General features: G+C 43.6%; 1 protein-coding gene and 1 pseudogene across 1 annotated transcript in view; both read left to right on the forward strand.

Moving 5' to 3' along the window:
• The first annotated feature begins 3,847 nt into the window (after positions 1–3,847).
• Positions 3,848–4,353, forward strand: LOC136393422 (stathmin-like; annotated as a pseudogene).
• An 18,027-nt stretch (positions 4,354–22,380) lies between these two features.
• The window catches only part of C2H1orf21 (chromosome 2 C1orf21 homolog), a 206,850-nt gene continuing 201,495 nt past the window's right edge, over positions 22,381–27,735 (forward strand). Inside the window, exon 1 of the mRNA XM_066361712.1 lies at positions 22,381–22,692. The gene's annotated coding sequence lies outside the window, so the exon portion shown is untranslated. The remainder of the gene's footprint in view (positions 22,693–27,735) is intronic.

A 27,735-nucleotide genomic window follows, 5' to 3' on the forward strand; every position in this document is an offset into this window, starting at 1 on the left:
GTTGGGGGAAGGCTGTGGGCAGGCAGGATCCTTGTAGCCTGGGGCTTGGTTTTAGGACTAAGCCTTTTTGATGTGGGGTGGTGCAATCCCATCATGCCTCAGATAAGTGACTTTGTATTAGAGACTTCCCTATTTTGTATATTGGATTAAAGGTTTTGATTTCTGCACTATAAAGTGGGGCAGACCGGGAGCTTGTGCTCTTGGTTCCTGAGATTAGCATTAGAGAAGAGAGCAGAGAGGAGAGCAGAGAGAGGCCACGTGGACGAGGCCAGGAGAAGCAGCCAAGATGGTGGAGTGCTAAATGAGAGGCCAATTTGTGCAGAGTTTGTGCAGAGAGAAGGAAGGAGATGGGGAACAAAGGTGAATAAGGCTAGTGAGCTAGAAACCTTTGATTCTAGGAAGCTCAGATAAGTCAGTAGCTTTGTGAGCACTGAATGAGTAGGTTTTGGAGCCCAGTGTGTGTTTTTACGTGCCCATTGGGTGCAAGCTAGGATTGAAGATGATGGCCCACCAGTTTTTGGCTCCATTGTTTCATTACTGTCTGTCTGAATCCAATACGAACCTTCATGGGCCAGGCGGCTGTAATGGTGGCCGTGGATACTGGCTTTACAATGCCCAATACTTGGGAGTTTCTTCTTGTGTCAATAATTTCTTGAAGAAATCTCACTGTAATCAATTAATCAAACAATAGCTTGTCAGCACTACATATAAAGCACCATGTGAGGTTCACTAAGGATATTTTTAAAAGTATGTTAAAATAGTCTCTTCTACCTTTGAGTAATTTGCATATAAAAATCAAACTTCTTCATTTCAAAGAGGCTCATAATTTCAGTTTTACAAAAAAAGGGACCAACTCAAAAAGTACCACCAATGTATCTTTTTTCACTGAGTTTAAACTTGGTTGCCGGTCACTCTTTCCTGACTCCTCTTGCCTTTACTGCAGTGGGCTGGGTCCATTACTCCCGTATTTCAGAAGGAGTAAGCTGTGGGGTATTCCGTTCTTGTTTCAAAAACACATTTTCCTGTAACTATTCTGTGGAAAAGACTCTGTATGGTTTTCAATTGGTAAGATAATTCTAGAGTGCCACATTTGACAAATGACATCAGCCAGCCTGCCCTAGCCATAAACCATTTTAGAACTCTTATGCATAATTTGGCTTCAGGTCAAGGTGGTGTAATATGAACCCGCAGAATATACAGCACAGTGTGTCTGTCTTTAGCAGCTATCCTAAAGATCAGCAAGTCACCTTCCTGGAAGAGAAGCTCATCTGGGAAGCAGGGTCAAGTCCAGTGGTCATCAGAGGAGGTTCCCTTAATGGACTTGTCATTTCCTGGAGGTGCTTCTGCTTTGTGACCCTGTGTGGTGGTCCCTGTGGTTGCCTACCTGACATCCATTCCCTCCCACCACCAACTGCCCTGTCTTCTGCACTATAGGGATTCTAATTTAGTTCAGGAATCGGATAGCCATGTTCTTTGATGGGGGTGGGAGAGTTGGCCTCTTCTTCAGCCCCAAGGGTTAAATCTTGATGGTTTAGATAAATCATGGTAATTCCATTGCTTTTGCCAGTGATTTCTTTCTTTCTTAGTTTTCTTCCTTACTGAGTACTTCCTCCCTGAGTACTTGATATATACCATTCTTTTTCATGAAGACTTGAGTGTACCATTGACTTTGATATTATACCTAAAACAGTACAGTTGTCCCATCCACTTCAGGTACAGACACAACAAAGGGTGGGCCTTACTATGCAACTGCTGACATTTTAATCTACCATTGGCATTACCAAAGCCATCAGTCTGAGAGCCTCAAAACCTTCTCACTGCTTGACGTTCAATCACTGTCAATTGAATGGCTGCATAAATAAACTCCAATTATTTGCAAATAGCAAATTAAAGAGAATTTAAAGACTTGACTCCATTTTTTGAGATAGAAACCTAAGTACTAAGTAGCAGTTTTCTGCCACATCTGAAACTACTGCAGCTTCCTTTTTAAATATGAAGTGTCCTCCCTCTCCACCTCTTACTCTGATTCTCAAGCTTATTCTCTCTGGAAGTTTCAGAACTTAAGTGATCTGATCTTGCAAATTTTTTAGAACAGATATTTTTATGTCTGCAAGAAGATTTTTTTTTTGAATCTCAGAGAATTCTATCATTGCTCATTGAGAGCTTGACATGTTCAGGTGTGTGTACATGTGTGCATTCTGAGAGGGCTATGAGGTCATGTAGGTTCTATAGTAACTAGTCTTTGTGATGACTTTAAAGGTAAGGGAATGCATATAATATGGCTTTGAGGAAGCGCCCTTGTTGGAAATATTCCATCCAGTAGACTGACTTTGGTAGTTGGGGTAAAGAAATTATTGGCTTTGTTCAACCTCTTGTGGGATTTCCCCAGCAAAGGGCAGATTTATCACCTTTAGGTTGAGCCTGGCAAGAAAGGAAATGTCCTCTTCTTTTCTCGTGAAACCTCCATCAATTTGTCTCAGAGAAGGAACTTAGTTTCACACTAAGATTCAATGTCTCAAGAACCAGCTCTTACTGATGGAGGTTGAATGACTTCAACAGAGAGAAAGGGTGAGACTAGGCTTTTTGGAAGCTGATTGTGCTTCAGAAATTAATTCCTAGTGGATAGGACTTCTCCAATAGTCTCACGAGGAGGAGAGCATGTGTGTTACCTGTCCTTCCTGTAGTCTCTTGCTGTATATGTGAGGATACAAAAATCATTGCCTGGATTCCACTGATTCGTATTAATCCCTCCTCAGCAGAGTTGCTTTAATCTCTACCTAACACTTAATATTTCCTTATGAAATAGTGACTTACTTATATATCTGTCTCTTCCATTGTGTTAAGAGCCTTGAAACTGGTTCATGTTTCAAGTCATCTTGAAACCCAGTACCTGAAATACTTATAGTAATAACAGGCATTCAGTAAATATTTTTAAATGAAACTGTCATTATATATATATATAATAGGGAAAAAGGGGCAGACTCAATATGTTGAGAGATATTTACTAAGCCTAGAAGAAATAAGACAGACTGTAAATATTTTGCTCATATAATAAAAAGAGAGTAGGGTTTGGAATCAAGCAGATCATGTTTCGAATCCCAGCTTTGCAACTCACTGGCTGTTCTACTTTGAGTTTATTACTTAACCTCACTGAGTCTCATTTCATACCCTGTAAAATGGAAATGACAACATATTTCTAAATGAGTTGTAGTTATAGGTTGCATTGTGCCCTCTATTTATATGTTGAAGTCCTAACCCCAGTACCTCAGAATATAGGGTCATTGCAGATATAATTAGTCAAGATTAGCTCATACTGAAATAGGGTGGACCCTTAATCTAATATGACTGGTGTCCTTATAAAAAGAAGAAATTTGAAGACAGACACACACATCAAGGAGGATACCATGTCAAGATAAAGGGAGAGATCAGGGTGAAGCTTACATAACCAAAGATTGCAGCAAAGCACCATACCCTAGAGGAGAGGTATTAGACAGATTCTTCCTGCCAACACCTTTATCTTGGACTTCTAGCCTACAGAACTGTGAGACAATAAATTCGTGTTGTCTAAGCCACTCTGCTGGTGGAATGTTGTTACAGCAGCCCTAGCAAACTAATACAGATGGCATAAGTGGTATGGAGAGGGCCATACCTGGTGTGATAGGTATATAAAGTCTATACTTATTATTCTCTTTCTGTATTAAACTTTCATGAATGTTTAAGAATGACTTTGGCTACAGGTAAACATTTGATTTTGGTAGGGACAACTGAAGACAGTAGTGAGCGATGATATAATGATTAATGTTAAAAAAAGGGAGGGGGGAGTGTGGCCAGGCGGCACGGACTGAGCAGGGCTTTCCTTGCCATTGGATTGTGTAGGATATCTTGCCAGGCTCTAGTCTTCTGTTCACCATGGTTTCTTCTGATATCCAGGTGAAAGAACTGGAGAAGCGTGCCTCAGGCCAGGCTTTTGAGCTGATTCTCAGCCCTCGATCAAAAGAATCTGTTTCAGAATTCCCTCTTTCCCCTCCGAAGAAGAAGGATCTTTCCCTGGAGGAAATTCAGAAGAAGTTAGAAGCTGCAGAAGAAAGACGCAAGTCCCATGAAGCTGAGGTCTTGAAGCAGCTTGCTGAGAAACGAGAGCATGAGAAAGAAGTGCTTCAGAAAGCAATCGAGGAGAACAACTTCAGTAAAATGGCAGAAGAGAAACTGACCCACAAAATGGAAGCCAACAAAGAGAACCGAGAGGCAAAATGGCTGCCAAACTGGAGCGCTTGCGAGAGAAGGACAAGCACATTGAAGAAGTGCGGAAGAACAGAGTCCAAAGATCCTGCTGATGAAACTGAAGCTGACTAATTTCTAATTTGTTCTGAGAACTGACTTTCTCCCCCTCCCCTTCCTAAATATCCAAAGACTGTACTGGCCAGTATCATTTTATTTTTGCCCTCCTGACAATTCTTCTAGAAGCTGATGTAGGACCATAGGTAGATCCAGACTGTACGGTGTTGTTTTAGGGGATAAAAGGGAGAAACAAAGTGTTTTGCTCTTTTTCTAAAGTGTTGAAGTCTTTTTAATGTAGCTATTTTTCTTGTATCTTTTCTACTTCAGTACACCTGGTGTACTGGGTCAATGGCTAGTACTGTATTGGCTCTGTGGAAACATGTTTGTGAAGAGTATGTAGTTGGATTCTTTCAAATTGTTAGATGCTGAATATCTGTTCACTTTTAAATCCCAATTCTGTCCCGATCTTACCAGATGCTACTGTACTTGAATGGTTAATAAAACTGCACAGTGCTGTTGGTGGCAAAAAAAAAAGGAGGGGGGGCAGAGATTGGCTAGTACAAACCAGAATAAAAATGTGAAGAAATGGCATTAAGTAGCAGTATGTTACATGATTTGAGCAAAATAGCCCTCCTTAAAGAATCACATTTTCTGGAAGTTATTTAAAGTTTCTTTCCTTTTTTCCCTAGTATTTTTCTTCTTCTTAAAGCTAGAAAGCACGACAACTTCTGGTCTTCATAGTATTAGTATTAATATATCCTTAGGTCTAACAGAGAACCAACCAACCAAAACTTAAATCAAACAAATCATGGATGTGTTTAAGAATTTACTTCAGGCCCTGGCCGGTTGGCTCAGCGGTGGAGCGTCGGCCTGGCATGCGGGGGACCCGGTTCGATTCCCAGCCAGGGCACATAGAAGAAGCGCCCATTTGCTTCTCCACCCCTCTCCTTCCTCTCTGTCTCTCTCTTCCCCTCCCGCAGCCAAGGCTCCATTGGAGCAAGGATGGCCCGGGTGCTGGGGATGGCTCCTTGGCCTTTGCCCCAGGCGCTAGAGTGGCTCTGGTCGCAACAGAGTGATGCCCCGGAGAGGCAGAGCATCGCCCCCTGGTGGGCAGAGCGTCACCCCCTGGTGGGCGTGCCGAGTGGATCCCGGTCGGGCGCATGCGGGAGTCTGTCTGACTGTCTCTCCCCATTTCCAGCTTCAGAAAAATACAAAAAAAAAAAAAAAAAAAAAAAGAAAGAAAGAAAAAGAATTTACTTCTTGTGTGTTGAGAAAAGACCTTCTATATCTTTCATGAGAAAAGTATACAGATAATTCTTCCTCTATTTCTCTAGAGAACACAAGCCTTCTCTTCCCATGTCCATATTTAAAAGCAGTGGACTTTAGATGTAGCCATTCAGAGATATTAGTTCATCCAGCAGGGGTTTCTGAGTGGGCCTTTTACTCCATTGCGTTGCCTGTGCCGAGGGCTGTGGTCATCTCCCTGGAGAAGCTCTCGAGCTAGCGGGAAAGACAGAGGGGTGAACTGATAATGCCACACAAAGGGAACAAAGCATTAGGAGATTCAGGAACAGGATGCTGGGTGAAGCCACCTGCCTGGAAAAGGAAAGGTGAACTTCAGAAAGGGACTACAATACAATTTCATCTGGAGGGATGAGTAGAAGTTTATCTATTTAAGTGATATGGAAAGCACAGATAAGAGGGGTTCTGAGTTAAGTATGAGGAGTCAAGAGGAGACGGGACTTCCTGGAGGAGGAGGTCTGAGTTGAGATTTGAAGGAAGTGGGGAGGAATGTCGTTCAAGTGCTTTATCATAGGGAGACACCTGGAAGAGGAACCTGGTGGGGACAGGCTTGATTGGCCTGCCTAACTAAGGAGTCTGGACTTGATCCTGTTGACAGTAAATAATTTATTTTTATTGTGGTAAAGTATACATAACAAAATTTACCATTTTAACCTTTTAAAAAAGATTTTATTTATTGATTCTAGAGAGAGGAAAAAGAGAGGAGGAAAGGTGGGGGGAAGGAGTGAGAGGCATCAACCGGCGGCAGGTGCCTCTCATATGTGCCTTGACCAGGCAAGACCGGGGCTTTGAATTGGTGACCTCAGCACTCCAGGCTGACACTTGATCCCACTGGGCCACCACAGGTCAGGCATGTTTGAACCATTTTTAAGCATACAATTCAGTGGCATTGAGTACATTAACGATGTTGTATAACCATCACCACTACCCACTTACAGAACTTTTCATTATCTCAAATATAACCTCTTCTCCTTAAACATTAATTCCCTATTTTCTTGACCTCCAAGCCCATATTCTACTTTCAACTACTGTTCTACTTCCTATCTCTATGAATTTTCCTTTTCTAGGTACCTCACATAACTGGAATCATGCAATATTTGTCCTTTAGTGTCAGTTTATTTAGCATCCCATTTTTAAGTTTCATTCATTAGTAGCATGTATCAACATTTCATTTTAAGGCTGAATTATACACAAACACATGCACGCACACACACATATACCATGTTTTGTAATTGTATTCATCTGCTGATGGACATTTGGGTTGTTTCTACCATTTGGCTATTGTGAATAATGCTACTATGAGCACTCGTGTACAAGTATGTATCTGGGTTCCCGCTTTTAATTTTTGTGGTATATCCCCAGAAGTGGAGTTGCTGGATCATATGATAATTCTATGTTTAACTTTGTGAGAATCCATCAAACTGTTTTCACAGTAGTTGTGCTATTTCACCCCCCTCCAGCAATGCACAAGGGTTCCAGTTTCTCCATATCCTTGGATTTTTCTGTTTTTTGTTTTATTTTGTTTTGTTTTTTTGTATTTTCTGAAGTTGGAAACAGGGAGGCAGACAGACTCCCCGCATGCGCCCGACTGGGATCCACCCAGCATGCCCACCAGGGGGTGATGCTCTGCCCATCCGGGGCGTTGCTCTGTTGCAACCAGAGCCATTCTAGTGCCTGAGGCAGAGGCCATGGAGCCATCCTCAGTGCCCAGGCCAACTTTGCTCCAATGGAGCCTTGGCTATGGGAGGGGAAGAGAGAGACAGAGAGGAAGGAGAGGGGGAGGGGTGGAGAAGCAGATGGGCGCTTCTCCTGGGTGCCCTGCCTGGGAATCGAACCCGGGACTCCTGAACACCAGGCCAACGCTCTACCACTGAGCCAACCGGCCAGGGCCTGTTGTTGTTTTTTTATAGCAGCCATCTTAATCTGTATGAAATGGTACCTGATTGTGGTTTTGATGTCCGTTTCCCTAACCATTAGTGAGGTTGAGCATCTCCTCATGTGTTTATGAGCTAGTTGTACATCTTCTTTAAAGAAGTGTTTATTCAAATCCTTTGCCTTCTTTTTGAGTTGTCTGCTTTTCTGTTGTAGGCTTGTAGGAGCTCTTTATATATTCTGGATTGTAATTGCTTATCATTTATATGATTTGCAAATGTTTTTTTCCATGACGAGTTGCTTTTTTACTTTTTTAATAGTGCCCTTTGATGTACAAAACAGTAAATAACTTTAAACAAAGAATTGATATTTTTCAGTTGGTGTGTGGAGGGTGGATTTGAGTGAGACAAGGCCAAGGGTTCAGGGAGACAGGTAAAACAGCCACAATATCCAGGCAGGTGATGGTGGTCTCTGAGCTGGAACAAGCAGAGAAGAAATGAAAAGGAAGACTTAGTTAGGAAGTAAAAGCAAGAGGATTCCGGTGACAGTATAGAGAAAAAAGGAACAGAGGGGTGACCTCCATATTCAAAAGACATGATTTAAAGACACGAACAGTGGTAAGAGCAGATTAGAGGGACAAATTTGAAGGGATTACTGTATTTTTCGCTCTGTAAGATGCACTTTCCCCCCAAAAGTGGAGAGAAAAATGCCTGTGCATCTTATGGAGCAAAAAATACAGTATTTTATTAAATATTTTAACACACCATTTGATTCAGAATATTTTTTTTCTTATTTTCCTCCTTATGTGTGTGTCTTATGGTCAGGTGCATCTTATGGAGCGAAAAATACGGTAGGTTCTAACTGATTGGACAAGTATGGGAATGGGAGGAGTGATTGATGACCTCAACCATTGACAACCCAGTAAACTATTACCTTAATTTATAGTTAACAGCCTAAATTAAATGAACCAAGCCAGATGTGTCCACTTCCGCAGTAGCACAGTGTAGTTGAGCCTGCCCTGGGTCCTCCCACACTCCCTCACTTTCCACTAGAATCTTTTCTTCTTGTAAAAGTATATTCGATGTTTTATTTAACCCTGATGACAATACCAACCTCAAATCCTTTTTGGGATGGTCTGGGGTAATAAATGTAAAACAAAAACAAAAACAAAAAACAACCCAGGTTGAAATTTAACTTGCCATTTACTAGGTTGGTGACTTTGAATAAGGTCCTAAATGCCTTGAGTTTTTACATGCTTCTGTGTCTGTTCCATGGGTATAGTAATAGCCCCTTCCTCATGGAGATGCTTCCAAGATTAAATAGAAATGAAGTAGGTCAAACCTGACCACTGTGCCTGGACTCAGGAAGCCTCCATACACAATAAGCTGTGTTGTCATTGCTATTCTACCTCCAGTGTCCAATGGCCAAATCCAAGCAGATCTAAAAGAACTCAGAGGCTATGGGAAAACAGAGGGACATAGCAGTGAGCCTGAAGCCAGTGCATGCAGGACAGGGACCGCTGACTTTTCACTCTGAGAATCATGAAAGAGTCACAATCCTGGAACCAGAAAACCCTGGAATTAAATCCTAAATCTTCTGCTGGCTAACTTTATGGTCTTTTCTGCTTAAGACACAAGAGGGGTGACAGCAGGTCAGTCCCAGAGGTACACGGAACACTGGTCCCCACTGTTCTCCCAGAAGTTTGCCTGTCTGTGTTTTATCTGTCTTCAGAGGCATTCCAGTAGAAATGGCAGCTCCACTCCCTTGGAACCCAGATCTACAGAATCAGCAGTGAGTCCCCGACCCACAGGACTGTGGTGGTCAACCTGGATGACACCACAGGATGGCTCTCTGGATGCTTATGGTACTGGGTAATAGAACTAGCACATATTCTGTATCAAAGCCCATGGTCACTGTCACCTGCAATGTGCTCCCTCCTCACGCCCACTGGAGACACAATGCACCATGGAGGGTTGAGGCCTCAGCTTGATGGCCGCTCTGAACCTCAGGCAAACTCTGGGGATGTGGGTTACAATTGTGGCGCTGTCACGGTGCATTTCAAGGTGATTTCCTGCCAACAAAAGGTCACAACTCTTTTGTAGCTCAGAGCGGGGAGGACTTTGACATTATCATGTTGAAATAAACATTTTTTTGCTGCACGAGTTCATTTTGCAATGGTGACATAAAACATTTAAAGGGGTTGTGCCCATCTAGCTACATTTCTACAGGGAAATGTTTAAGAAAGGTCTATCTATTGGCATGCGCACAGAGAGAGATGGACAGCTATGGTCTGAAACCACAGGATTTTAATATTTCTGAAACAGGCTAACCCCAGTTTTGAAGAACATGTGACACCATCTCTTCCTCTCCTCCCCACACACAAAGGCAATGACAGCTTTTATGATTTCTTTTTGTTTAGTTCTCTTGTGAAAGCTAATTAGCTTGCACTGTATTTTGTATACCTTCAAAGGGGGTATATACAGTGGAGAGTGCTGATCACAAATGTGCCTTCCATGAGGTAACACTGACCCAGACATATTTTAAATTTGAATTCATTGCTGACATTAAAAATTGGGAGATTTCACATAAAAACCCACATTTCTGGTCTCTCGATAAAGCACAAGGACTCCCCTCTACAGATGCCGATGTCAGTACACCCCTGGAGTTTAGAGGTACCCCAATGTACCTCAGTCTCCACCCAGTCTGCCCCCCACTCAGGTTACTGCCGGCCCTTTGTAGCCGCCTGAATAAGAGACCCAGTTTATGAAACAATAACCAACTAGCAAATATTTACAAAGCACCTACTAAATGCCCATCCCAGTCCTGGTTGCTCTTCCAATCCAAAAAAAGGAAAAAACTCACTTTATAGTTTAGTTCTGTGCCATCCAATGTAGCCAAAACATAGTGAGTCTGAATCAAGCTGTACCATGAAAATAAACAAACAATGGATTTTAAAAACAGTACAAGAAAAAGTAAAGTACATACTAGTAAATTTTATATTGATACATGTTGAAATGATAATGTTTTGATATTGGGTTAATTATAATCTAAAAGTAATTACAACTGTTTCTTTTTAGTTTCCAATGTAGCCATTGGGAAATTTTAAATTAAATATGTGATTCACACTGTATTTCTATTGGATAGCATTGGCCTCATTGATGAATGTGTGTGTGTGTTCAGCAAAAATTTACCCAAACTCCAAGAAGTTAAGGTGAAATATGCACACTAATAGAAATAGAAATGGATCGGAATAGATCAAATGTGAACACTATCCGTTCAGTGCCTCACGGAGCCTGAAATTGCAATGAGCTGTCTGTCTGCTAATCCAGGTCTGACCCCTCCCCTTGTGCCTCCGTTCCATGCATTGGTGACAATGATGGTGACCATCTGTGAGGAGCAGGGAGAGGGAAGGCAGCAAGGCTTAGGATTCCAAGACTGCTGGGAAGTTGTGTTTGCTTGGGTCCTCTGAGAAAGCAACTGCTAAAAAGGGATTAACTGCAAGGGTTTTATTAGGGAAAATGCTTGTATGAGAAAAAATAGGCAGGGGCACAGAGAAAGTGAGGAGAGCCGTGTGAGCGACAGTGAAGGAGAGAGGGCAGCCCTGCAGTCTGGGGAAGGTTCAGCTAAAGGCAGAGAGTCCTGAGGCTAAGTCAGGAGTCTGAGGGGTCCTGGTCTCTCAGGAATGGGTCTGCCAGAATCCCTGCAGCACTTGGTCATCGGCTGGGCGCAGCCACCGAAAGGCATACGCTCTGCGCAGACACAGCATTGGGTTCCAGAGCTCAGCCGCTGGGGCCCGTGGTCAGCTGTGCTCTCTCCAGTTGGAGTTTCTCTCAAGTGCATTCTCATGGCTGCCAGCGAAGCCTGCTCCCATATCTAACAGGCTGCTAGTCCACCAAGGAAAAGCATGCAGAATACTCCCTGCAGGAGAGCCAAGACTTAAAATAGCCACTCTATCTCTCGCCCTAAGAATACCAGAGTCTTACCTGTCCACGTAGATACTGTGGTCCCATCCTAGAATTATTTGTATGACTGTACTCTGAAAACTCTATGTAAACAGCAAGAGCAACTCCAAAATCTATTAATTATAGCATGAGGTGAAGTGCCGGATGAGCTTGTCGGAGGCAGAAAGATCCTTAAAGGTGTAGATTCTTTTTTCAATAACCTTTTATTTTCTAACTATAAAAGCAAAACATGTTCTTTGAAAATGAAGAAAATACATTTTATAAAGCTATTACTGGCCCCAGCCGGTGGCTCAGTGGATATAGCATTGGCCTAGCGGATAAATGTCTGGGGTTCACTTCCCTGTCAGGGCACACAGGAGAAGTGACCGTCTGCTTCTCTCCTCATTCCTCTCCAGCAGCCAGTGGCTTGATTGGTTCAAGCATGGCCTCGGGCACTGAAGATAGCTCAGTTGGTCCAAGCATTAGCCTCAGGTGCTAAAAAGAGCTTGGTACACAAGCATCGGCCCCAGATGCGATTGCCAGGTGGATCCCAGTTGGGGTGCATATAGAAGTCTCCTTCACTATTTCTCCTCCTCACCTAAAAAAAAAAAAAGCAATTACTTCAAATCCTACCATAGAAATCACTAATTAGCATTTTAATATTTTTCAAAGCATATGGGTATGTATTTTAACATATTTATGATCGTGATATATATACAACTTGATATCCTCTTTTCTAGTCTAATGAGTCATAAACATTTTCCTGTATCATTAAAAACTCCTTAACATGGTATATATTAATGTACATCTGTGAGTAATTTCCTGTAATAAATTTCTAGGAGGCTAGTAATTGCTAGGGCAAAGGGCATATAAACTTCTAATGCTTTTGATATATATGGATAAATCACTTTATCAATAGCATATGAGAGTGCCTGTTTCCCTTAACCTTTGTCAACTCTTGAGAGAGTAGTTTGAAAAAAATCTTTGTCAATTAGATAAGGAGAAAAATGGCATTATATTTTTAATTTAATTATCAGTAAAATTAAACTTTTAAATATATTTTATTAATAATTTATGTTTCCCTTTTAAAAAATATTTCTTATATTATTGACTAGTTTTTTTTTTTACTGAAGTTATGTCTTTTATTTGTTGGTTTATAGAACTCTTTACTTATTAAAGACCTAACCATTTATCTATCAAATACATTGCAAATAGTACCCCAGTGAAGTGCTGGATGAGCTTGTCGGAGTCAGAAAGATCCTTAAAGGTGTAGATTCTTTTTTCAATGACCTTTTTTTATTGTGTCATTTACTTTTCAATTTGGTTTATGATGTTTTTCTGATATACAATTGTTTTATGCATTCAAAAATATCAATATTTTTACTTAAGATTTCTGCTTACATAAGTCTTACCAATTTCAAGATTATATAAAATTGTACCTGTTTTATTTCTCTCCTATAAAAAAACAAAAGTGGCCTTACTTTTCAAACTGAAAAGTGAAATCATATTATTTTTTTTTCACTCTGTTTTTTACTCCGGACTCCCTTTGTTCTCCCTGCTTTCTTATGGTCAGTTCACTAAGTAGTGGGCGATATCAGGAATAAGTAACTCATTCATGCAATAAACACAGTTAGAGCCCCACAATTTACAAAGCTTTGAGCAAAAGATTATAGGAAATGTGAAGGCTAACCAAATGCTGGCCACAGCAACTGCCACCATACACAATTATAAGCAAACTTCAACAGAAGAACACATGAAAAGATGTTCAGCAAGTTCAGTCATTAGGGAAATGAAATTCAAAACTCTAATGAGCTACCACTTCACACCCACTAGAGAAGTCAAGATGGTTTGCCCACGGAGTGGTAGAGAATGAGCAGGGTCAGCTGAGAGGCAAGCTCTTGAAATGAGTAGGGGGTTGAGTGGTCCACATACAGGAAAAAGCCTGTGCACGGCAAGGGGTGGAAAACAGTAGAATATACATGGGAACCAGCAAATCAGGTAGCTGGGCCATCCATCCAGTTAGATGCTGGAACTGGGATCAGTCTGAAAAAGGTAAGCAGGGGCCAACTTCTGTAAGGTTTCATGTGCGTGATGGACAGATTTAGACCTCACTCTGGACTGATCAAAGAGCTAAAGGCTTGCAACCAGGAATAGTGTTTTAGAGAAAAACTCTGGCACAAGCAGTGTGCAACCAGATAACCGGGAGTCATGGTGACCGGTTAAAAGTCTAGCAGAGAGGGACCAGAGCCCGGAATGGGGTTGCAGAACCAAGCAAGGAAGGACGGAGGAAACAAAACTGTGATTTCAAGGTCAAAGCATTATAAATGTTTATGCTAATGGTTTCCTTACATTGGCATTGGTCATTTTGCAGAAGGTAAAGCTGTCCTTCATCAACAGAATTATTGAGCACCCAGAACTGATTTACTTAAACAAATGAAGAAGCATGGAAATGCTCTGTAATCTCTGATCTTGGTTAACAGCCGTCTGGCTAGGAGAACCCACTGGAGGTTTCTGAGTGCCCAGCAGGTCCCGTGGTCTGCCAGTGCTAATCCCTTCCTGGCCCCTTGCAGGTGAGAGAGTTTACAGTGGAGAAGGTGGAAAGTGTACTGAGGCTACCTAGCACTCAGAAGATTCCCGGAGATGAAACTGTTCTCTTCTATACCCAGTAGTCACCATCAGTATGGTGCAGTCTAAGTACCAGGTCTAAGAATGAGTCCCGGGCCTGTCACTTACTAGCTGGGTAATCTTGGCTTTGCCCTAATAGCTCGACCTTGCTGTTCCTCAGATTTTGCATCTGGCAAATGGAGATATTTGTAACAATGCTTTCATAGCATTTTAGGGGGGCTTAAATCAGTTAAAACATGAGGGGAGTTGAGAAAACTTTCTGATTACAGGCTAACATCCCCAAACTATTTGAAACATTTATTTTGGAATTCCTCGATTCATTCCTTTCTCCCTTTAGCAGGTGATCTGGAACCAGCAGGTCATTTATATCCCTATGATAGCTGTATTCTCCATTAGCTCTCAAAAATCTGCATTCTCTTAACCCTCAAGGACCCCTACCAGGACAACTTTGGCAAATGGATGTTACTCATATACCTTCATTTGGTAAACAGTCCTATGTCCACGTTACAGTGGATACATATTCTGGATTTATAGTAACCTCTGTCAGAAGAGAAGAGGCTGCTAAGCAAGTTATAGCTCATTGTCTGTATGCATTGTTCTGTTATTGGATTTCCTAAACTGGTTAAACTGACAAAGCTCCTGCATATGGAGCAAAAGCATTTACTGTCTTTTGTCATTCTTACAATCTTTAAAGTCAAGGTATTATTAAAGTGTACCCAGCAAATATTTTAAGGTCAATTTAAAAAAATTTAAAAGGGGGGAGTCATATCCTGGAACTCCTATGGGTCTATCATATCATGCTTTTTACTTAAAAATTTTTTTTTAATTTCTTTTAAATGCTGATGAACAGGAGACGCCAAATCTTTTTCTCCTGCAAACTACTACCTTCTTTATTTGATCCAGCTAATAACACTGTTTTGTCTTTTTCCAAATAGCTCCAGATTTATGGAATAGATTTATATAGGCGGATGGGGGTCCTCAAACCCCTCAGCAAGATCTTCTGAGCATGGCCTTTAAGATACCAAGAGGCAGAAAAAGCCCAATAGACTGACCTCTGGTGGCGCAGTGGTTAAAGTGTCAACCTGGGAACACTGAGGTTGCCGGTTCAAAACCCTGCCCTTGTCTGGTCAAGGCATATATGGGAGTTGATGCTTCCTGCTCCTCCCTCCCTTTCTCTCTCTCTCTCTCTCTCTCTCTCTCTCTCTCTCTCTCTTTCCCCCTCCTTCCTCTCTAAAATGAATAAATAACAATTAAAAAAAATAAATACTTAAAAAAGAAAAAAAGAAAAAGCCCAATAGAGATCAGGAGATCAGGGAACTACCATCTTTTAGGATACACCCTTAAAGGCTCCAATGCCCCAAGGGGGTCTCATAGGATGCCATCTGGGCCCTGCTTCAATAGTGGAAAGAAAGGTCATTGAGCTAAAGCCTGCCAGGCTTACATGCCTCTGCTGTGAGGAAACAGGGACACTGGAAGGTAGGCTTCTCCCTCGCTCCTCTAAGGGAGGGTTCAGTCTCTTCCAGCCCTGCTCCAGCCACCTATGACCTAACCTTGCCCAGAAAACTGGGGTTTGCCACTGAAGGCTGAAGGTGCCCAGGGCCGTCGGCCCCATCTACGACACTGTGGAAGAGCCTAGGGTATTTCTTCCAAGAAGCAGGTAAACTGATCTCATTTGCACAAGGGTCACTTAACTATGTCTTGCCTGAATAGTCAGGTTTTTTATTCTTCCCTCGAAGATCTCTGTTGTGGGTGTTGATAGTCCTATTTTCTGCTGCTTTGTTTAATATATAGTGTTTCCTTTATTCCTCCTACCTCAATGCCCCACTTATATTTCAGGCTGGGACCTACTCCTAATTTAGAGCTCTCTCTCCCCCTTTTGTCAACTTCTATTATGAATCTACCTTTGCCACCCAGCTTAGTATATCCCAAGGTTCTCTTTACCAAGCCACAGTCACAGAGCTCCAGGGAAAAGCAACCTGGTCTCATCTCTCCAGGCAGAGGAGAACAGAAGCTCCATCTCCACACATGCTGCAGATGGCTTTTCCAGTCTACCTGAATCATTACCAGCTAGAAGCAGTGGTCTTTGGGACTTGGACATGAGCTGCAAAGTATAGAATTGTGACAACAATTCCAGTGCCATGTGGACTTTTCCTGGATGTGGACTTTTCCTGGACTCCTGCTCCTTGTGACAGCTCATAACAGACTGAACTGGGGTTGGGTTGCATTTTTCAGGGATTTGGCATGGTGTTGAGGCCAACTTGGATTTGGTGAACATGTTAAGGACACTATTCTTTTATGGATTCTTGCTGTATTGGCCAAGAGTTTGCTTAAAGGCTTTAAGCACTGTAAAAAAAATAGGGGACTGGATAAAAAAGATGTGGCACATATACACCATAGTATATTATTCAGCCATAAGAAATGATGACATTAGGATCACTTACAACAAAATGTTGGGATCCTGATAACATTATACGGAGTGAAATAAGTAAATCAGAAAAAAACAAGAACTGCAGGATTCCATACATTGGTGGGACATAAAAACGAGCCTAAGAGACATGGACAAGAGTGTGGTGGTTTAGGGGGGACAGGGGGAGGGAAGGGGGGAAGAGGGAAGGTGGGGGAGGGGCACAAAGAAAATTATTTGGGTGATGGGTATGCAACAGAATGGAATGACAAGATTAAAAAAAATCTGCATTCTCAATAACTGTATCTGAAATCAGTCCATAATATCAAAACCAGGATGGCTTTGTAAACTGTAGTGCAATGACAATGACTTATTAGTTGTTTAAAGGTTCTTGCTTCAATATGGTGAAGGGAGCTGCAACTTTACGCCTCATATTGTTTCACTTTCTGAAAGGGAGTCGAAAAAAAGGCTGTGTTCAAAGAGGTGGAAGTTGAGATAGAGGTGAAAATAATGATTTTGTTTGTTCTCTTTCTCTATCTCTCTCTTTCACATGCATGTACACACACACACAAACACACACGAGATTGCTTCTTTTTTCTTCTTTCAGCCACATCCTCTGTCTGTACCACAGTTGCTGAAATTTCTGGATATCAATATTTGCTTTTCATTATTACTAAGAGGAGTCCACATAGCAACTTCATAGCAACTTAATTACTAACTACATCTCTAAGGCTGCAGGAGACCCCGCCGTCTGGCCTGAGCTTGTAGGAACAGCAGAGCCTCTCGTTCTCACAGAGCTTATGACCAATTGGAAAGACAGGACCAGCATGTGAAATAACAATACTGTTAGCACATGTAAGCTGGAAGCAGGACAATACTCTAGCCGTTATCAGTAAGCACCTAGTGACTTCATCTGTAACACCCACAGTGGCAGAGCTATTGTGTGACCTGGGAAAAGGGGCTCCCCACACTAGAGTGGTAATTGGGCAAGGCATGACCTCCAGAAAGAGAGGGAAGAAGAGACAGCCTGGGGGGTGAGCTAACTCCACCTATGTGTCTGGAGTTCCTCTCCCTCTCCATCCATCCTTCTCTCTTACCTCCTGATGAGTCTCACACCTTGGTTATAGTTTCTTAACACTCCATGCTTCAAATAACTATGTTGCATGATTTCATCTTCTATCTATCCAATTTTGGAAAGTGAGATAAAAGAAAAATACACACCCTAAGGAGAAACCCTTAGGAAGAAATAAATAGAAGTAAATACGAGCCACTATTATCAGATCTAGAAAAGCAGGTTACACAGAGTAATTCACACATCATGGAGACACCAATTAGAACCATTAGCAAGTTGTTAACACTGACTTTAATCTTTCTGCTCTGATTTTGCCGCCCCCACCCCCATCATTCAGTAGGAGCTGTGTGGTGTCATTAGAATAACCATTATAAGGAACATACATAAACAACCCTCAATCCAAGATGCTTTATTGGGTGCTTTGCCTGTGTGTGCTTTGTGGTACCCCCAAAGGAAGAAGATTCAGACACGCACACAAACATCTCATTTCAAATCTTGATGGTGGGGCTAACATAAAAGATGTGGCGGGTCTCTAACAGTGTAAAGCTATGTCATTTCAGCAGGGGGGAAGACTACAGATACTCCAAAAATTCAAGAACTCGGTGCTGGGTTGCTGAGATAGCACATTTCAGCACAGTATTTATCTCAGTACCTGTTTTTGAATAATCCTCCCAAAGCTACTTTTAACTTGATTACTCAGAAAAATTGACCTAATTGGAACCCATTAAAATAAATCACATAAAATGAATTCATATAGTTTTGATATGAGACATTATTTGAGGCATATAGCTTTTACTATTTTTATTTGTATAGCTTTACCTCTTTTTTTTTCTCCAAAAACCTGACTATTCTCTTGTTTTTTACTTTTAACTAACTTGACTCTTAACTTTGTACAGTCAGTGGTAGAGGGAGCCTGTCTGTCTCGGTCAGCTTGGGCTGCTATAACAAAACACCACAGATAGATATTTATTTCTTACCATTCCAGAGGCTGGAAGTCTGAGATCAGGGTGCCAGTCTGGTGGGGTTCTAGTGAGCACCCTTTCCTTGCCTTGCAGATGGCTGTATACTGGGGAAGGCGTAGGGAAAGAGTGAAGGTCAGAGCTGGGAGGTTGGGGAGAGCTTCCTGTTCTCTCCTTATAAGGGTACTACTCTCATAACGAGGACTCCACCTTCATAGTTTCATCTCCCAAAGGCCCTACTTCCTAATGCCATCCACATTGGGGGTTAGGGCTTCAACATACAAATTTTGGGGGGATGCCAACTTCAAACCATACTATTCTACTTAAAATGAAGAACAGAAGATTAAAACTTATGAGTTATAAATGGCTCCGTAGGTCCAAGTGTTTATAAGTTAAATTATAAAAATAAAAGAAAATTCATTATAATAGTAATGCTTTTAAAAATTAAAATTAAACTTTACTGCTCAAAAAAAGATGCCACTTTTTAAAAATTATATTTAGAGTGTTTGAAATTATGGAATTCAGAGATTCTGGTAGAGTAGAAGGGCAAAGGGGAGATGGTTTTATTACTTGTGAAGGAGGAACCATGTTTCCTTCTTTCTATATAAATATGTTTATAGTCATTTAATAATTATGAATAACTAGAGAGATTATTCTGTGACAAAATGTCTAGTAGATTTAGCTTATGCTGACCAAACAGATTTGCAGGCAGCTGCTGCTGCATGGTTGTGGTGTCCACCCACAGCCACTGAGTCTCTACAGCACCTCAGTGCCCTATTCCGTCTGTCCCCTCCCCACCCACTGTGCATTGCCTACCTTCTCTTCCGCAGCCCTTGCTGGAAGTCCTCATGATCTCACTGCCTCTGCTATGGCTGTGTGCAAAAGTGTGTGTGTGTGTGTGTGTGTGTGTGTGTGTGTGTGTGTGTGTGTGTGTGTAATGGAAGTCTCTGCTCTTCCAGATTTGGGAAGGCATCCTACGGGTTCAAAGGTGAAATTAGCAAAGAGTTTTCACATTAAATCTTTATCAAATCAGTTAGTTTCTACAGAAATTCCAGCACCAAAGAGGGTATACTGAGAAGCAAAAGGGACCTAAGTTCATGACTCTTCATTCTAAGGGGTCATGAACTTCTTTTGTCTTCTATATCTTAAAGATGGCTCCCCACATTGTAAGTGCTTCAAACCTGACATAACCTGGATTGTTCCTGATCAGCACTGTCCTTTAACTAAAGGATTCCTTTTATGGACTTTTTGTAGACTGTCCCGAAATCCTGACTACCATATACAATATTGCTTCGAAGAAGTTTCTACTGAGAAACAAACAACACTGACATACTACCAGTTGTCAGCCCTGGGAACTTGTCTAGTTCCTAAGTAGGTACTTAATATATGTTTGGCGATAGAATAATAGTGAAATAAATGAAGGAAAAGGACTTGAAGCACTGATTGAGTGCTTCTCTCTGAGTGGTAGAATTATGGTGGTTTTTATTTTCTTCATGCTTGCCTAAGTTTCTGAAATTTCTAAATACAGCCGACCCTTGACCAACACAGGGTTTAGAGATGCTGACCCTGTTCATAAGAAAATCCACATATAACTTTTGACTCCCCAACCCCCGAAACTTAGTTGTCCCTAGGTACCTATGAGGGATTGGTTCTAGCACCCATGTGGACACTAAAATTTGTGGATGCTCAAGTTCCCTATAAAGTAGCATAGATCAATGCACACAGTTGGCCCTTTGCTTCTGTGGACTCCCACTGCGGATCATCAAAAACAGGACCGGTGTTTACTGAAAAAACAAACAAAAAAAACTCCATGTGTAAGTGGACCCACACAGTTCAAACCTGTGTTGTTCAAGGGTCAACTGTATTGTACAATGAACATGTTTTACTTTGAATAATTGAAAACTTGCTTTAAAAGGGCATCGTATGGATGCTCTTTAATTGACACATGTTTAAAGTGCTTGCTCTATGGCCTTCTGTTAGTTTTCAGGATGCCAAGTCAAAAGAAAACCCACAGGGCCCGCAAGAAATCTGCATTCCAGCACCAAATTCTATCCTTGAAAGGATAGAATACAACGCAGGTCAACATTTATAGAGCTGGGTCTGTTTGGGGTGGTCTATGTAGATGATGGAAGGGGACGGGTGGGGAAACATGAAAATTTCCTATCCTTCAAGATCCTTTTATAGGATTGTATCTAGACCTATACTCCTCTCGTTTTACCATGGGAGAAGGTTTTAGGCATGGCCTAAAACCCCAGAAAAGGGCTGACTACATTTGGGATGAACCCTGTAGATCAAGTTCCCCCCTTAACTTAAAGAAAGAATGCAATGGAAGAGAAAAATGTCTACTAAATTTGGGGTGAAACTATATATCTGAAATAACAGCTCATATTGATTGAGTTCTTGCCACGTGTCAGGCATTATGCAAAGTGTTTTACACACACTGCCACCTCATTTTGCTTTCCTTTTACTTTCACAACAAATTTATGAGTTAGGAGCTAGTCTATCATCAATACCATTTATAGACGAGAAAGAAAGGCTAAAAGAGACGAAACAAGTTGCCTAAGGTAAGAGATGGTGCCTGGTAGCCCCTGATTGGAATCTTAATCAGCCTACCCTCCCTTCTTTACTACTACCCCTCGTCCGGAAGCTTTACAAAGAGAAAAATGAGCTAGAATATGGATAGTTTCAAACATGGAATACAAGTCAGTTTCAAAAACAATGGGATACCAGCCTTAAAAACTGAAAAAGGGAGGCCCTTGGAAAATCTTTTTTTTTTTTTCAAGGCCAACTTCCTAACCATTGTGGATGGCTATGAACGCATTTCATTAAACTAAATTAAGTGTCTCATCATTGTCACAGCTCTGATGTGTCCTATTCCATCTTCCAACTTCATCTTGGCCAAAAGTGAGATATGATTGGGTTTGTGTGCAATCCGCGGGACTCCAGGAGGCTCTTGTGCCCTATTGCTGTCTTGGATGTCCTCACCCTGGTGGTCTGACATTCCTCCCGTGTTTAAGGCGATGCAGGAGCAGCTAAGTGAGGGGAAGCCGCACAAAGGCATCCAATCGCTGTCAACGCGGAAAGATCAATTAAGTGCATACGCGAAACACCCAAAAAGACCGGGAAGAGGAGAAAAATATCTTTTCCCAAAGGGTGGGAAATTGGTTGACCTCTTGAGGATCCACAAAAAAAGGGCACAGATAAAGTGATGGCCAGAGATCTGGGCCCTCCAACCATTCCAGACGTGCCCCACAGGCGCAGCCTCCACCCTTTAGTCCTAAGAGGCCGGGAAAGGCCGGGGTTGGCGGGGGTAGGCGAAGAGGGATGTCTCTGCCCCAGGATGCGCCAGTCTCTTCCCATCCAGTGCCCTTAGAGCCGAGCTTCATTCATCTTGCAGGCGCCAAGGCTCCAAGGCAGGGTGGAGGCGGCTTGGTGGCAGGGCAGGGCCCGCAGGGCTGTGCGGCGCTCCGAGGATGCCCGGCTTTCCCTCCGTCTGGGCACACTGGCTGGCCTGGGTCTCCCGCAGAGCTGGGCCTTCCCGGCCACGGAGCCTCCCCGCAGCTTCCCCGCCACCGCCGGGTGACAGGCCCAGGACGCAGCTTTCCCGCCGCGCTGTCCCCTCCCGCTGTCCCCGCGGCGCGCGCGCACACAAACACAAACAAACACTCACACGCCCGTCCTCGCCCTCTTTCCCTCCCTGCAGCCCGTCGCAGCCCCGATCGCCCCCTCGCCAGGTCCCCTCCTCCGGTGCGCGGCGCCCTCGCGGCCTCCGCAGGCCACTCCCCGGGGGAGGGGAGCGAGACACGCGGGAGTCCAGCGCGGGGAGGGCCGGGCTGTGGGGGAGTGTCTGGCTGCCCCCGCCCCTCGAGTGAGTGACTGGGCGCGGAGGTCCCCTCCCTCCCGCTCCGTCCCCTCCCTCGCTCGCTCCCTGCCCACTCCCGGGGGGACGTTCCTTGCCGCGGCCGCCGCGGCCGCCGCTTCTTTCACACTTGAGTTGGGAGCCGCGCGCCGCGCTCAGTTCCTGGCGAGCTGGCCGCGCGCCGCCGCCTCCCGCCGGCACGCACGCGGGCCGGGCTTCGGGGCTTTCGGCGTGTCTTCCCAGCCGCGGGGCGGAGGGGGAGCCCCGGGCGCACGGTGGGAAGGAGGAGGAGGAGGAGGAGGGAGGAAGAAACGAGGCGCGGAGCCCAGGAGCGGGGGGCGGGAGGCTTGCCACCTTCAGCCCCCCCGCGGGCGCCCAAGGTAAGCGGGAGCCATCGCCAGCCCGGGGCGGGGGACTTGGTGGCGCTGCTCGCCGGCTCGGCTCCCCGGCACGCCCGGGTGGGCTGGGAGGGAGGCCTGCGGGGTGTCTGCCGCGCGGAAGGGATGGGAGCCGCGGTTGTGGCGCTGCCGGCGCGCGGCCCGGGCCGGGGCTGCTGCTCGTGCGGGGCCGGTGGGCTGCCAGGGACGGAAGTCGGGCTGGGCGGCGCTGCCGGGGGCGTCTGCCCGCTGGGGCGGAGGGGCCGGGATGCGGTTAGGGCTGCTGACGGCTTTCGTCACATTGAGGCCTGGGTGGCTGGTGTTAGACACCCCTCCCTCCCCACCCGCGCCCCCGCCGCCCTCAGCCTTCCTGCACCTCTCTAGCTGTGCATGTAGCCGCTGTACTTTGCAAGCCAGAGCTTGAAAGAAAAAAAAAAAAATGAGAATCTTTTGCTGAGTCTCCAAGTCCCTTCTCCCGCTGCGACTGATGGATGTGTCTGAGGGTGCGGTGATCCCCGGGGTTTCTGAAGTTTTGACCTTTTGAGGGGGGTGGCTGGTCTCGGTGCATCTGTTTGCCCACCTCAGTGTGTTTATTATTCGTGCCCATGCGAGGCTGGCATAGAGTGCTTGGTTATTGAACAAGGAGATTTCACTCCTCTCTGCAGGCAGCTTGAGAAGTGCAGCCACCGAGGCTGCCTTTGGTCGGCTGCTTAATGCCCTTCCTCTGCCATCCACCCTGCCCGCTCCCTCTGCCGAGGGATTTTATTATTATTATTATTTTTTACTGTTTGTGTAAAGAAGTCTCTGGGCTTAAGGGTTCTCCTGTTCATTCCTCTTCCAAAGCTCCTAATTGGCTCGGTGGTAAAATTTGGCGTGGCTTTCTTTGCTCCGAGAGTTGCATGGTCAAAGGTAAATATATAGACACAGAAACACGCATTAGTCCTGACAGATGACAAGCGCGGTGTGAGACAGAAATGTTTTGTTTCCAGTAGGAAGTTGAAGACCTATGTAGGAGGTATCTTCCATCGCATGTGGGCTAGGAAAATTGTTTTTAAAATAGATAGCGATTATGTTGTGTGTGGTTGGAAGACAGCCATAAGTTCAGCTATTGGAGCAACTCTGAAAGTGATACACCCTGGTCACCTGGAACCTCAGTAAATACATGCAGGCTCTGACTCAGATGTTGAGGGGGGGCTGACACACCACAAATTTAATGTAGTACCTTTATTTATTTATTTTTTTAAAAACAGTATGGACTATTTGGGGAAGTGACTTGTTCATTACACTTCTCTACTCCTGGCTCGCCTTCTACCTAATGAGAATAACCTTCCAGTTTGATAGACTTGGGGTGTACCAGGGTAGAAAACAAATCGTGGGTAACATGGGCCTCGACTACATTAGCCCTCTTGCGGGGAGAAGGTGATGTTTCTGAAGGGTGTTTAAGTCTAAGACGCTCAATCTGGGAGTTTTCTCCCCTTTTCCACACTTCCAGAGCTGGGTGGTAGGATCATGAGAACATGTTCTGTGTTGGCTGTTTGGGAAATGCAACTGATCAGACACGGAAATGAACTTAGACTGGATCACCTGTTTTTGTTTTGCTACATAAGAAGTAGTGGCGACGACAGGCCAGATGAGTGGATTTATCTGCGTTCAACCAATGCTGGGACTAACACTCACCAGTCATAAATGGGACGTTGAAACGAACCTTCCATCACACTTCCTGCTGTGCACACTGGGTTCAGAGAGGGCTCTGGAAGGCTACTAGGAAAAACAACCAAGACAGCAAACTCAGCACTTGGCTGAGCGGACGCCCGAGGAAGAGTCGGGTGCTTCTCTTGTCAACCTAATCTCCACTCAGGCAGATAACAAAGAAAAACGGCCTTGGTTGGTAGGGAGGTCTTATATCCATTGTTAAAAGTTTTTTTCTAGAAGGACCCCGAGGTTCTAGCTTCCCACTTCGGCACTGACTCGGTTCCACTGGTTGAGAGATAATCATGTTTTCTTGGCTAGTAATTTATCCTTCAACCCCTGGTTCTCTGCACCCCTCCATCCCCTGCCACCCCCACTCCATCTCACTTGATTGTGAAGCATGGCTTCCTGGGAGTTAATAGTCTACTGTCTGAGGTAGTTTGAGCTTCTTGAAGAATCCTCAGGCATAAATCAAGAGCTTGTTCATTAATTGGTAGTATTTTCTGTGACTGATAGATAAACCCTACCAAAGGAAGAAGGTGACTTATCTCATTCAGAGTACCATTTCCAGGCTGCCGGTGTCTCAGTGCTATGTTGGATTTTTGACTAGGCAAGTCTTGAATGTTATATCCTGAATGGCCTGCTCCAAGCTCTTAGGGGGTCCCTGTCTACTGAGTATTGTCTGTCAGAGAATGGGATACCTCGGGCTGGCAGTGGGAGCTATGGTACCTCTCATTATGGGCAGAAGGGGGCAGGTGACTCATTCACAGAGGGTCCTGAGTGTGATTAGGATCACCAGCTTCACTTGAACTTATCAGTACAACTGGAGCTATGTGAGGCACGAACAAGGGCATTTGGGGCCATTTTATGGTACTTCTTTGGAATTTTAGAAGTATGGGAAAAGTATATGTTGTGGTTAATTAGGTTCTCGTTAAAACATGAAAAGCAGATTGCAGTAGATCAGTATAAAACAACCGCTTAGAAAACTGAGAAGACGGGATAGGGCCGGCGTGCAGGGAGGATTGCAACACTGGGGCTGTATTTTACAACTGGTGACAGTTGTGACTTTTAGAGATCATAATTCAAGAGCTTATCTGAAGTGGCATGTAAATTATATATACACATAGTTTTAAAGTAGGCAATTATTTAGCTTGACTGTCTCAGTTCTGAAGTTTAATTTTACAAGTTACAGTTGCAACAAGAAGCAACTTGACATGCTATGGTTATGCAATTATGACAAGAGTGATTGGACGTAAACTCAGCTAGGATGAACACGGAAACGAACACACAACAGTGGCTGCTGTCACCAGGTATTAAGAAGTTTCTTGACTTTTTTTTTTTTTTTTTTTTTAATTAAACGTGTTCCTGGTAAATGCACTTGCTAGGTTGTGGGCCAGTCATATAATGTAAAGATTGCTTTCTCTCCACACTCACGAAAGGAGATGCAGCTTCCCCAACCTGAAATGGGCACTGAGAAGACTCATCTGTGCAACCCCCCTCAGCAGCCAGCACACTACCTCGCACTTGCAAGTCATTCAATGAGTGATTGAATTGAATGGAATTAACTGAGTTAAGATCTAGAAGGTATCCAAAAAATCTCCTTGGAAATGCATTTGATGTAGGCTTCTACTTTAGTAAACCAGTGTAGTAGTTTATTAAGAGCTCCATTAGTATATGCCTCAGGTAGGATTTTTAAATGTTGAAAACTAGTGACAGAAGAATAAACATCTCACTCAGGCAAGGTCCTCTCTGATTACTGGAATTTCTGGTTAGGCCATCTTGTCTTGGAAGAGATATAATATCTATCTATCTTTGACAAATATTTCTTCACTCATGATTGTCACTCTGGTCTTTATCTTTTGTGTCTGGGGATTCAGTGAATGACAATGCTTAGTAAGTGTGCTTTATGGTTTTCAAAGTGCTTTCACGTGGCCTGTCCTACTGTGTGCTGAAGCCTAGCAAGGGGGTTTTCCCTGCGGGGGTCTCTCCCAGAATGTGCCTGGAGCAGGGAGTAGAGGATGGTCCTGGGGAAGTTCATGTAGCCCCACCTTTTGGTTTATGAGATTCTCCCAAGGGAGGCAGTATTCAGTATTCACTGCTGCTCCCTCTAAAATAACTTAAAAACAAAGGCATTTGAGACTTGTCTCCTGTAGTGAGCGTACTTGGGCTGCCAACATCCTTGGGTCTGCCCCCCACTCTCTTCTCTCTTCTTTTACCTCTTACCTCCTCCAGCCACATGTCCCTTTCACCTTCCTATTTCCTGATGCTTTTCCATGGTGTTCTTTCTGTCCCACAGATCTTGCTTCTGACCCCCTCACCTAGCTTTTGCCTGCAAGACTTGGACTTGATGTGTTGGAATGATCTTCTCCATGCCCATGTTCTCCCTGACTCCTCCCACCCCCTGTCAAGTGGGGACTTCTGCCCTCTGGGCCCCTCTACCCTGTCCCACTTTGCCCCACGCCCTTTTTATTCCTCCCACCCACTTCTTTCCAACCAGCCTTTAGATCTTCCAGCGTACCTGCCTCTGCCTGTTTCACATGCTCATGCCGTCTCAGCAGGTGTGTTTATGGCATTCATGAGTTGAAGTCCACATGCTTTGTACCTTACAGAGAAAATGAAATTAGAGCACTCCCAAATTTAGGGATCTTTCTGCTTCTGTTTTCACTTTTGCTTCATATATATATATACTTTTTAAGGGTCTTAAGCCATTTAATAATAGCTGAAGGACTTTGCTTCTTCACTTCACATAGCTCTTATAGCCTGTGTCGGATAATAGATAAAGGAATAGCTCAATGATTATTGTTATTTTGAAAGATTTGGACAACAGATCTTGAAAAACATTTTATAGATTTTCATAATAGCATCATTGAAAGGCTTTATTGCCCACGGAAATCTACTTACTAATCATCACAGAAGTAATGGTTTATTTAATTTCATCTTCATTACCTTTTTTTTTTTCCTTTGGTTAAATAAATGCTGGTTAAATAATAAATATGACTGTAACCTGAACCAATGTTTTTCTCATTTGTTGTGGTTTTAGTGCACTCATTGGAAATCTTACTAGCTCACGGGACATATTTATGCCAAATAGTGTTATACTTATCATTGTTGGTTTTACCTATAAATTTGTGGTCTATGTTGGCCCTATCAGTAGGGTCAGTGGGAGAATAAGTATTAAATTGAGGATTACTACTGGCAAAGCATATCCTACTGACTCATTATATACGAACTTGGGTTGGTCTTTTTATAAAACTGCACTTCAAAAATAGATCCAATGCTAGTTATGCAATAGCCTGACTGCTCTAGGGTTTTTGGAAGAGGAGCTGTAAAGCAGAGGAGAAGGGATGGTTTTTAAGG

The sequence above is a fragment of the Saccopteryx leptura genome, chromosome 2, assembly GCF_036850995.1.
Source record: "Saccopteryx leptura isolate mSacLep1 chromosome 2, mSacLep1_pri_phased_curated, whole genome shotgun sequence".
Lineage (NCBI taxonomy): Eukaryota > Metazoa > Chordata > Mammalia > Chiroptera > Emballonuridae > Saccopteryx > Saccopteryx leptura.